Raw genomic sequence first — 12,610 nt, 5'->3', positions numbered from 1 at the left:
CTTCCTCCACTCTCTGGAACAGTTCCTCATTTGATGCTTTATTTAATTCCGCATTCATTAGCATTCTGCAGTAGCACCCCATCTCGACGGCTATTATTTTGTGTTTTGCTGCATCTCCGAGTGTCTGTGTTTCACTTCTGAACATCAGCATACTCTAAACAAACGTCTTTATGCGGACTTTCATGAGATGTTTCCTTACATACTAGATGTGAAAAGGTCTCTTCTTTTTTTAAAACCAGCCTTAACCTGGGAGATTCGGCTTACAGTATCCTCCTTTGAGACATCACACAAAATTTTACCCAACAGGTAGGCGAAGTGTTCGACAGTTTCCAATCGCTCATTGTGAAGTGAGATTTAAGAGACAGTGCTTTCTCTGATCACCACTAATATCTTAGAATATTTGTTATAAATGTTCATATTATATGAAACCTGAGAGTGGTATCGATGTATCATGTATTTATGCTAATACAATATCTTTCCATCATAATTTAGGACTCCACTACATTTTACTCATTTAGTGCCAAGAAACTGTTTAGTTGATTTATTGGCAAATTTCAGTTTCCCTATCTTGATCATTTCATTCGCCCCGTTGTATTGGTCCTTCACAATCGTTGTTGAGCTTTGAATCTTGGACACTTTCATTCCTTTACTCTCTATTTCGCGCTTGTTATTTCTCAATGTGGTCTTCTTCAGCATATGCCTTCAATTTATTTTGTTGTTGTTGTGATTTCTGTAACTATTCTTTTTTGTGTTTTATCTTCTGTCTCCCCATAACTTTACTTTCTAAATATGTCATAATATTGTTCGACAAAATGTGCTTTGCGATAGTATTTTATTTTAGTGGAGCAGTTCCGAGCGTTTTCCACTATCAGCAGTATTTTTATTACACAAAAGATGCATATTTATTATTATAAGTTGCTTGCGGTGTATGTCATAAAGTTTTACATGTCTGTGATTTTTCACTTCATTGTACTTCGACTTACCTTATGCATAATGTTCTCTAGTGATTCCCAGTGACATATTTCGTAATGTTTCTGTAATAATACAATTACATGATTAATTAAACATAAACTTCATCATTATAAGGAATTGCTGTACACGCAAGTATGAGTTTTGATACACATCGTGTGATATAAATAATGCTACTGGTAATTGGTATTACCTCTGTTAGCGGAACAAGTGTATTAACGAAATTTTGGATTTTTTTATCTGTCTGTTCGCTTAATCGTAGTCACTACGATACGCTAAAGTACTTTCCATGTAAGGTAAGCCGAATGAGCATGAACTGAAAAATCACAAATACATAAGATTTTACTATGTACAGCGTAAGTAACTTATTATAAGAAATATATGTCTTCTGTTAATACAGATACCGCTGATGATGGGAAAAGCACGAAACTACTCCGGTGAAATAATGTAACACGAAGAAACAGCTTTTATCGAACAATCAATTAAGATAGTGGCATATTTACGGTTTATACAAACGAGTCTTGCGATTTGGGGAGCAAAATAACTGATTATGGTCGAAGTATAGAGGATATAAAATGTAGACTGGCAATGGCAAGGAAAGCGTTTCTGAAGAAGAGAAATTTGCTAACGTCGAGCATAGATTTAAGTGTCAGGAAGTCTTTTCTGAAAGTATTTGTATGGAGTGTAGACATGTATAGAAGTGAAACATGGACGATAAGTAGTTTGGACAAGAAGAGAATAGAAGCTTTTGAAATGTGGTGCAACAGAACAATGCTGAAAATTAGATGGGTAGATCACGTAACTAATGAGGAGGTATTGAATAGAATTGGGGAGAAGAGGAGTTTGTGGCACAACTTGACTAGAAGAAGGGACCGGTTGGTAGGACATGTTCTGAGGCATCAAGGGATCACAAATTTAGCATTGGACGGCAGCTTGGTGGGTAAAAATCGTAGAGGGAGACCAAGAGATGAATACACAAAGCAAATTCAGAAGGATGTAGGTTGCAGTAAGTACTGGGAGATGAAGAAGCTTGCACAGGATAGAGTAGCATGGAGAGCTGCATCAAGCTAGTCTCAGGTCTGAAGTCAACAACAACAACAAACTGAAGAACACCAGACGCACGATACACTTTACTTTCTGTTCTTAGGCTATTACTTGTCATGGCCTCCCATCTATCTTCAGAATGTCAGGTGGTTTTCGTAACTATAGCAATGTATATCTGTTCTTGTATTCCGAGCTAAGCACACCATTCTTTACTTATTTAGATCTCGTTTCTCACAGGTTCTTTTCGTTAGTTTTTTGAATTTCAGATCAAATTCCTGTATCACTATGTTATGGTCACGATAGGCGGTCTGAGGGGAAGAGCTTCTGCAGTCTCTTATTTGTTTCCGGAACCTGACTAGTTTGAAGTCGATCTCGTATCTATCGCTACGTTCAGGGGCTTCCGTGTAAACCTTCTCCGCGTTTGGTATTGGAATTGTGCGTTACAATTACTTAAGATCTGTACAGAATTCTACTAATGTACCTCCCATTCAGTTATTCGTTCACGTCCAAAAGGCCACACTTCCTTTTCGAACTAATTCATTCCAGTGTCCCATAACGATTAGGTTGTCTTGTGCTTTACTTACAGCACTTTTATCTCACTGTACATTCTTCTCACCTTTCGATGTCGGCATGCACAGTTGAGATTTCACTTTGTTCAATTTTGTGTCCAACTGTGGAGCAGTAATGTTCAGTTTATTTGTTGGTAACCATCCAGCCCACATCTGAGCTCTTTTCAAGTGACAACATCTATAACTTTTTCGTCCGGTCGCTCCTCTAAGTAGCACTCTACGATTCGCATTTCAGAAGTCTCCATTATCTGACCACCTAATCTCGCCCACTCTGTCAGTTCTCATTCTTATCATTTCGAAATTTCGGTTCTCCAGCTTGCCACACCTCCGACGCCTGGAACATTCCATACACTGTTTCGTTTTCTCTCTTGTTTCCGATTGTCTCCCGGAGATCTTAATCGAGGACTATCCTGGAATCCTGTACAAAAGTACGCTTCATATTCAATACTCAAATGAAACGGAACTGCTGTTCCTTGGATATCCTGCTTATCTTTGAAGTGGTGATTTCCTCTTTGCTTCGACGTCCTACGCCGTTGACTCGTGAAGAGTTGGTTAAAAATGGTTTAAATTGCTCTGAGGCCAATGCTACTTAACTTCTGAGGTTATCAGTCACCTAGAACTTAAAACTAATTAAACCTAACTAATCTAAGGACATCACACACATCCATGCCTGAGGCAGGATTCGAACCTGCGACCGTAGCAGTCGTTTGGCTCCAGACTGTAGCGCCTAGAACCCCATGGCCACTTCGGCCGGCCGTGAAGAGTTCATCTGGCGTCATGAGGAATCTACCCTCCTAACGGCTACTGGGTGCGTTAGGTCTCTGACCGATTCATACGCCCCTCCAAATGACCTTTGGCAATTGGTCTTCTATGCCATTGCTCAAAACAATGTTGCCCCTCCCCTATCACGTGTAGGTGAACATCAAGAATTCCGTTTCATCGATCCTGGCATGAAGAAGACATTTGCTAGTCTGACCAATATTTTTAATCTAGCAGTGAATAAACTGTTTAGCAACTGAATTACCTCTCACTAATAAACTTTTTAATTATAACGCAACTGTTAAGGAGGTAACAGCTATCTGTTCATGATTAGTTAGTAAAAACAGTCAAAATCTCAGAATATCTCATTTAATAAAATCAGCCGTTTCTGCACGTTTAATCGGCAATCTTCAGACTATGAGCACTGTAGAGGTATGAAAGTGCTTCTTAATTAGGGAAATCAGCCTTTATATAACATATACAAAAGATCAGCAATATTGTAGCGTGATATTTGCCTGGCGTTTCACATAATGTCTACAAAGGATCAGAAACACTATAGCGTGGTGTTTATCCACTTGACTGGAGCTAGCGGGGTAGTGAACAGCTGTATGTGGTCACAACGGTAACTACTGCTAGTTCAGCTGTCCCTAAGCATTATGGGACTTAACATTGAGGTCATCAGTCTCCTAGACTTAGAACTACTTAAACCTAACTAACCTAAGAACGTCACTTCCATGCCCGAGGCAGGATTCGAACCTGCGACCGTAGTAGCAGCGCGGTTCCGGGCTGAAGCACCTAAAACCGCTCGGCCACTGCGGCCAGCTACTGCTCGTGGATATTCTGTTAAATACTGTACGAAAGCACGCGCATTTGCTATATTACGTCAGCTTCAGCGAATAAGAGCTTACATTAAAAGTGTTATAACTACAGGGTGTATAAAAAGTATGGCACAAACTTAGACGGCTGAGAGTACACTCACGCCCGGGTTCCCGGGTTCCATTCCCGGCGGGGACAGGGATTTTCTCTGCCTCGTAATGACTGGGTGTTGTGTGATGTCCTTAGGTTAGTTAGGTTTAAGTAGTTCTAAGTTCTAGGGGGCTGATGACCATAGATGTTAAGTCCCATAGTGCTGAGAGCCATTTTTTTGAAAATACACTATAATATGAGCACCAATGTCAAGTCAACATGGTCTCTAAAATTCATACCTTAAGAGCTATGAGATGTTCTTTATTTTCAATATTGTGAAACAAATTTCTTCTACAGAAAGCTCTTTTGAGAAGTGGTATTTTGGACCAAAACAAGAAAAAAAGTCCAGTAAACATGTCCTCTAAAATGCATGCCTTTAAAGTTATGAGCACTTGTTTATTAGATGAGTTGTGTTCCAAAGTGCTCATAGCTGTTAAGGTATAAGCAGTGGAATACTTAAAAGAACGTTGAAGTCATCATTGTGTGGGAGTAAGAGAAAGAAAAATCACGCCAAATATCACTCTACGGCGGTTTTGATCTTTTGTATCTATTATATAAGGGTTGGTTTTCCTAATTAATACGCACTTTCATGTGTTTACAGGGCTCATAATCAGAAGATGGCCGATTAAACGTGCCGGTCGTTTTAATAAATGAGCGATTCTGCGACCTTCACCGTTTTTGCCCATTGGTCTTTTTTTTTTTTTTTTACCTGTTATCTGTTGGTTTCAGTCTCGGTACCTTCGGTCGACGTATGTTTAAAAATTTTCCTGATGTTTTGTTAGCACGAGTTGCTGGCATTTTCAAAGGTCCACCCTCCATTGTTGGTTGCGGATTGGAATCGAGTCCGTGCCCGGAGTTAATATGTACCTGTCATACCACCGTCTGGTCGTTTCCATAGCCTTCCGTGGTCGTTACAGCCCTTAGCTCTCCCCTTGCTACATGTAACGGTTATGTGCTGCATCAATGCTCAGCCTCATTTAAAAGACTTTTCTGTTCCTGAATAGTTTGTTCATAAATGACAGACTCCCAATAGAACTGAATTTTCTTGAGTCCTCTGTTATGAAATTTAGCAATTAAAACATTGTAAAGTTTTCGGGATTATCTTCAATACATCCCTATCCATTGAAATAGCGGCTCTCATACATCTTTTCCTGCAGTTGCTACACCCTCAATAACTATGCTTAATCTCAGAATCTGGTAGCGATGCAGTCTATACTGTGAAGAAATTGCATGCCAGGAACAGCGAGAACATTGCAGAAAAGACGAAAAGTCTATATTTCACTTCGAGTAAAGTGCGTTATCATTTTCGCGCCGTAACTTAAACAAATGTTATTAAATAAACAGTCTACAATTCTTAGACACAAGAATGTAGGAAAACGTGGTATTTCTTTTATCATTAATTGAGAGAAAAATAAGGAAAAAAGACACAATCTCTCAAAATATAAGGTTTAAATCTCAGCACGTGCGTAGAAATATGTGAAAACCAACGAATAACTTCCACCTATCATTTGATGAAACGGTTGTAATTACCTCCCTCATTCATTCCGCCTGCAGGCGTAGAGCAGCCGCTGTAATCTCGACTGCGGGGTACGTGGGTGCTGGTGGAGGGATTGCGCTCGGACACTGGTGTGTGCCTGTAACGGGGGTCGGTGGTAGGAGGAGGAAGGGAAGCAGGGCCAAGTAGGCTCCGGCCGCAGGCGAGCACCGAGGGGAGCAGCAAGAACGACGCGCGGCACTTCTTGCCGCTGCTGCTGCCGCCACACGACGGCAGTGCTTGACCCCGATGTCCTGCAGCGCAGAACGGTCTCTTGTGGTGTGCAGCGGCGCCAGTTAAGCGCCGTACAGTGGTCCGGGCGGAGCGTCTGCGGGAACCTCTGCCTTTACTGACACGTTTCCAGCACCACTGTGTAGCCTGCGGAAGGGTTCCAGCATCTGCCCCATGAGTTTTTACTTCCAGTTTCTCCACTATGAAGACGAGATATAAAAAACACTGTCACGTATCAGCCTATTATGTCTAACATAAAAATCACGATTAGATTATACTTTTGAAATTGAAGCTACACTATGTGATCAAAAGTATCCGAACACCCTCAAAAATATACGTTTTTCATATTAGGTGCATCGTTCTGCCACCTACTGCTAGGTACTCCATGTCAGCGACCTCAGTAGTCTCTAGACATGGTGAGAGACCAGAATGGGAAGCTTCGCGGAACTCACGAACTTGGAACGTGGGCAAGTGATTGGGTATCATTTGTGTCTTACGTCTCTTCGTGGGATACCACATCGACACTCTTAAACATCCCTAGGTCCACTGTTTCCAATGTGCTGATGAAGTGCAAACGTGAAGGGACACGTACAGCACAAAAGCGTACAGGCCGACCTCGTCTGTTGACTAACAGAGACCGCCGAATGTTGAAGAGGGTCGTAATGTGTAATAGGCAGACATCTATTTAAACCATCACACAGAAATTCCAAACTGCATAAGTATGTACTGCAGCTACTACGACAATTAGGTGGGAGGTGAGAAAACTTGGATTTCAGGATCGAGTGACTGCTCATAAGCCACACATCACGGCGGTCAATGCCAAATGACGCCTCGCTTTGTGTAAGGTGCGTGAAAATTGGACGATTGAACGTTGGAAAGACATTATATGGAGTGACGATGTGGCTATCCGATGGCAGGGTGTAGGTATGACGAATGGCCGGTGAACGTCATGTGCCAGCGAGTGTTGTGATAACAATATAATTCGGAGGTGGTTATGTTATGGTGTGGTTGTGTTTCTCATGGATGGTGCTTGCACCCCATCTTGTTTCGAGTGGCACTGTCACATCACAGGCCTAAATGGATTTTTTAAGAACCTCCATGCTTCCCAATGTTGAAGAGCAATTCGGGGATGACGATTCCATCTTTCAACGCGATCGAGCACCTGGTCATAATTCACGACCTGTGGCGGAGTGGTTACACAACAATAACATCCCTGTAATGGGCTGGCCTGCACAGAGTCCTGAATCCTACAGAACACGTTTGGGAATTTTTTTTAATTCCGAGTTTGTGGCAGGGCTCCAGAGTGCAGCACTCGGTGAAGAATGGGCTGCGAATCCCCAAGAAACCTTCCTGCACCTGACTGAACGTATGCCAGCGAGAATGGAAGCTGCCATTAAGGCTAAGGGTGGGCCAGCACCATACTGAATTTCTGCATTACCGATGGAGGGCGGAACAAACTTGTAAGTCATTTTCAGCCAGGTGTCCGGATACTATTGATCACTTATTGTGTGTAAGAAGCAATAGTCTGTGACTAATTTTGCCAGCGTCACAGTCTCTCACTCTGTCCAGTAGCTAATGCACGTAGACGTAGGGGATAGAAGATCGTTGCTCACCTTGACGAGTCAGATCCGAATAAAATTCCTAGAACGTCGTCACAGGCTATGTTTGAGTGTCATAAAAATGGCAACACTCCCTATTTTATGCCTAAGCGACGGCATCTCATTGGCTACACTAGTGAGTGCACGGAAGAACTGTGCACCGAGATGGCGCCCCTTACGCCCGTAGATAACGTTTGTACACACTATCCAATGCCGCTAACAGCGCCATCTTTCACGATAAGCTACGAGAAGTCTTTCCTGTGCTCTTTCTTCATCAAGGGTATGCTTCCATGCACTACTAATTACATAACCGGTGTCTGTGCCACAGCTGCCGTCGTAAGTGTCTTTGCAGTGCTTCTGTAATCACAGGGTCCCAATAGTTCGATGCGTGGGGCCGAATTCTCTTATGTTCAAACGTATTTTGTTTCTGTCGACCACTCTCTCTCTCTCTCTCTCTCTCTCTCTCTCTCTCTCTCTCTCTCTCCATCTGTCTACCTGTCTGCGTTGGACTGGAAATGAATATTCATGACTTGGCCGTACATGAAAGAACCCTGTAACTATGAGCCCATTAATCTTGATACGTCTGTGTCCAGCGCCGGTCACCGCACTGTCATCAACTTCTGTGACAAGAAACATGAAGTCACCACATCTCTGCTGGGTGAAAGGCCTGGATTTCTCTCCTGCTCCGCGAATTCTACCAGTTGCAGTCATTATCAATGGAGTGGATCAAGCGATAGGGCTTGTTCCTAGCCTGATTTTAGCGATATCCAAGCCACCTAAGTCCAGTATTAGCGAAGAGGACTGAAAATGACTGAGATTCTAAGAGTTAGGTGAACTATCGTATCACTGACACGGGGAATGGTAGAGTTATCCTCAATACAATTAACCTCAATGCAACAGATTATCGTATTAAAGTGAGTCTATACTTGGAGGAAAGCACTTTTAACAGATTCTTTACCGAAATCCTACATCACCACTGAGCAGGTAGACAGTGGAGATATTAACGAACTCTGACCTCAAATTCCACGCAAGGTCACCACAGACACCTGCATTTGTATGGCCAAAATGGTCAAGAATGACCTTCCATTAAGATCGACCGTGAGTGCAGTTGGCTCTTCTACATACAGGGTGATAAAATATTTGTTTACATGTTAGCATGTTTCGAACGTCTGGTTGCCTGAATGACGGGGTAACCAGAGACGACTGTAGACCAGGTGTAACAGGAAACATTTCCTTTTATCTACGTGCCCACTGCAGTCACAACTGTAGAATTCGTTTGGTTAACATGCCAATATATAGCGGTCACCTACAGCGTAGTTCTATGTTTAACAATGTGCGCCAAATGGTATGATTCACAGACTTGTGCCTGCAACAGCGTTGTAGACTCTGTTGTCAAATTAGCTGCAAATCGTCTAGTATTCTGTTTCACATAGAGGGAAAGCCTCCGACTATAATATGCAGCGTGGCCTTCTGACGCTCAACCGAAGCTCACGGGTTGGATAACAACATCTAGGCATCACGAGAACTGAATGCTTGAGCAATACGGAGATGATAGCCGAGCATCCAGGTGTCACTGTTGTATCTGACCAGAAATGCCACCTATGTAATTCCCTCAGTACGTTGCAAGTGGCAGTTGTGGTCAGAATTGTGTTCCGCGTAAAATGGTTCAAATGGCTCTGAGCACTATGGGACTTAACATCTGAGGTCATCTGTCCTCTAGAACTTAGAACTACTTAAACCTAACTAACCTAAGGACAGCACACACATCCATGCCTGAGGCAGGATTCGAAACTCCGACGGTAGCGGTCGCGCGGTTCCAGACTGTGCGGTTCGGGCCCCAATGGACCCCCCCCCCCTTCCTCCTGCGGAACGTCTCATACCAAAAGAGTGTAACCCCAAATGTTTGCGTGGTAGAGTAATGATGGAGTGTCATCTGACCTTGCCATTATTTTACAAGAAGAAGGAAGAATTTTGTATTAGAACAAATAAGCCCTCAGTCACAAATATTAAGTCAAAATTGACCAGCTTTTGACGCTAATATAAACGTCGACTTCAGAATTAGACTAGCTGTTCTAAAACAAATTAAGTATATAATATATTAATAAAATTAAAGTTTAACTGACTGGGAAAAGATGCAGTACTTACAAGTCACATATTAAAAAAGATCTAAACCGGAAAGGCGACGTCATGAATAGTAAGTAAGATGCCGAGCCGCTAAGGGCTGCTCGTATTTTAGTGAACAAGGGTTGCACCAAGACTGAGTTGCTCACGTTAGAAAGTGTGGCCAAGTAAACATAGTGTTGCTACGAGCGCCATCTATTAGCCGTACAAACAACTAGGCTACTGTACGTTCAAAATCAGACACATGAAATTGTGATGCAGTTGATTCCGGCATAGCGTATGAACTAATAGTAATAGGATGAAGTTACATATTTATCTGCTTTAAACAGAGATACATTTTGTAACGTAAAAAAAGTTAGTTATGACATACAAGAAAACAGCAAAGATAAAACAGGAAAATAACATTTCGGCCAACTGCACGAGGAAATCTGAAACAAAGATAAAGCAATGGCTTTATACAGTCGAAAAAGTTTTTATTTCGCAGCTGCAGCTGTTCGTTGAGAATGAGGACATCATGATGAGAGAGTTGTTTGAAAATCTCCAGTTCCTCTAATACATATAACCTACACCCCTTCCTTTTGGTATGCAGAACAGTGTTATCGCCTATGGCTTTAGGCGCGTGTCCAGTAATTAAGAGATGATCGGCAAAGGATGAATTTAGGGGACTGGTGCCGTTCTTTCCCAAAAGATGTTCTTTATATCTGATGGTGAAAGCCCGTCCAGTTTGCCCTATATAACAGGAGGAGCAGGTATCGCAGATGAACTTATAAATGCCAGAACTTTCTGTAGGGGAGCGAATAGATTTCAAATTATGATTGAAGTTTCTCTTTAGATTATTATAATTAGAGAAGGCAACATTGCATTTGTATTTGTTCCGAAGCATGCGCTGATTCTGATAGGAAATGGGTCCTATGAAAGGAATAGAAAAACGTTTTTGGATTAATTTCAGTGCATGACGTGTTGAGCGTGGTAGTTCTTGCAGTTTTCTTTTTTAGGATATCGTCCACTATGTTCACAGTATATTCATTATTGACTACTACGGTTTTAAGTAAATTAATGTCCTCATTAAACTTTTCTGTTGAAAGTGATATAGAGGTTGCTCTTTGGACGGCAGAGTGAAAAAAGGCCATTTTTTGAGACTGTGGATGAAAAGAGGAAGCAGGCACGATTTGGTCAATATACGTTTCTTTTCGGAAAATATTGAAAGTGATGTTATTGTCTTTTATTGTAAGCGGCAAGTGTAAATAATGTAATTGGCGGTTTTCGTTTTCGAGTTCAATAGTGAAAGAAATTTTTTTCATGGACGTTGTTAAATCTTAATTTTATTAAATGTATTATATACTTATATGTTTTAGAACAGTTAGGGTCGAGCGGCTCCAAATAAGCCACACATCACGGCGGTAAATGCCGAATGACGCCAGTAGCTGGTTGCAGGAGCCGCTCATAGTAGCGTCGAAACCTGGTCAATTTTGACTTAATATTTGTGACCGAGAGCTTATTTGTTCTAATATAATTCTGACACGGTCACTGAACTTTAGCAGCCATGTTCGAAGAATTTTGTAATATGCTCTTGAGAACCATACAGGAGGTGTATTATCCATTCCGAAATGATTGGAAAGTTATTAGAATGCCAGCGGTTTTCTTACATCATATTAAGCATAGTAATGTGTTGTGTTTTTGGAGTTTCCTTATTTTTGTCCACACTCTGTTTTATACACATACTGAAAGCTTTTACTTTCACTGACGTAACTACGAAACAAACACTGCGTGACTAATGCATATCATAGATACTGTACGTTAAAATCTGTAGGCGACGTAATAAATTTTTATTTCGTTTTTTACTGATTCATTATACGACAGCTGTGTTCGTACGTTCATTATACGGGTGAAACCAGCAACTGGTTCGGCGTCACAGAATCCTTTTGAACACAAGAAGCCAGCACCAAATATTATCGTCTGTGCGCTGTGTGCACAACATCAAAACCGTCCTGTTTCGGCGAAAAAGGGGGCCGTGGAGGGGGGTGACCGTTACATAACACCAAAGGCGCCGCTGTTTGCGGACGGCAGCGGTCTTTAAATTAATCGCAGCGGGGCAAATTGTAATTGAATCGGCGACCGTAGGGCAGCGCCGGCTTCGGATTTCGGCGTCTGGCGGGCGCTCCATCAGCGCCGGAGGTTTTAATTAGTGGCGCCGCGCTAAAGCGGTTAGGCCGGCCAGCCCCCGGTGACGGCTGGAATCGCGTTAGCTCTGCCCTCCCCGCCCCTCTTCCGCGCCTCCACCGCCACCGCCGCCCTAATAAAGCGTCCACGGCTGTCATACGCCACGCACCTTCCCCTCCTCATTTAAAAGTGAATTCGACTTTTTCCGACGCCTCCTAGTCGAAACCTAATGCCACCTTTCCTCCTCCCCCCCCCCCCCCACCCGCGGCTCCTGCAACCAGCACTGTATGGTGGTGCTACTTGCGTCATTCGACATTTACCGCCGTGATGTGTGGCTTATGAGTAGCCGCTCGATCCTGAAATCCCAGTTTTCTCACCTCCCACCTAATTGTCGTAGTAGCTGCAGTAGATACTTACGCAGTTTGGAATTTCTGTGTGATGGTTTAAATAGATGTCTGCCTATTACACATTACTGACCCTTGCCCCCCCCCCCCCCCCCCCCCCACCCTTCTCTGCACGACCTATTACAGACTTGCTTCTCACAGACACTGTCAAAGTCTTGCGGATATCACGTGTACATATTGAGTAGACAAATGAATTTCAAGTATCTGTAAGTCCATCTTTAGACACATAACCTGAGCGACCTCGGCGGTTTAATA

This window comes from Schistocerca gregaria, chromosome 6 (genome assembly GCF_023897955.1).
Source record: "Schistocerca gregaria isolate iqSchGreg1 chromosome 6, iqSchGreg1.2, whole genome shotgun sequence".
Lineage (NCBI taxonomy): Eukaryota > Metazoa > Arthropoda > Insecta > Orthoptera > Acrididae > Schistocerca > Schistocerca gregaria.
The sequence above is the reverse complement of the archived record's forward strand: the minus strand, read 5'-3'. Positions refer to the sequence as shown.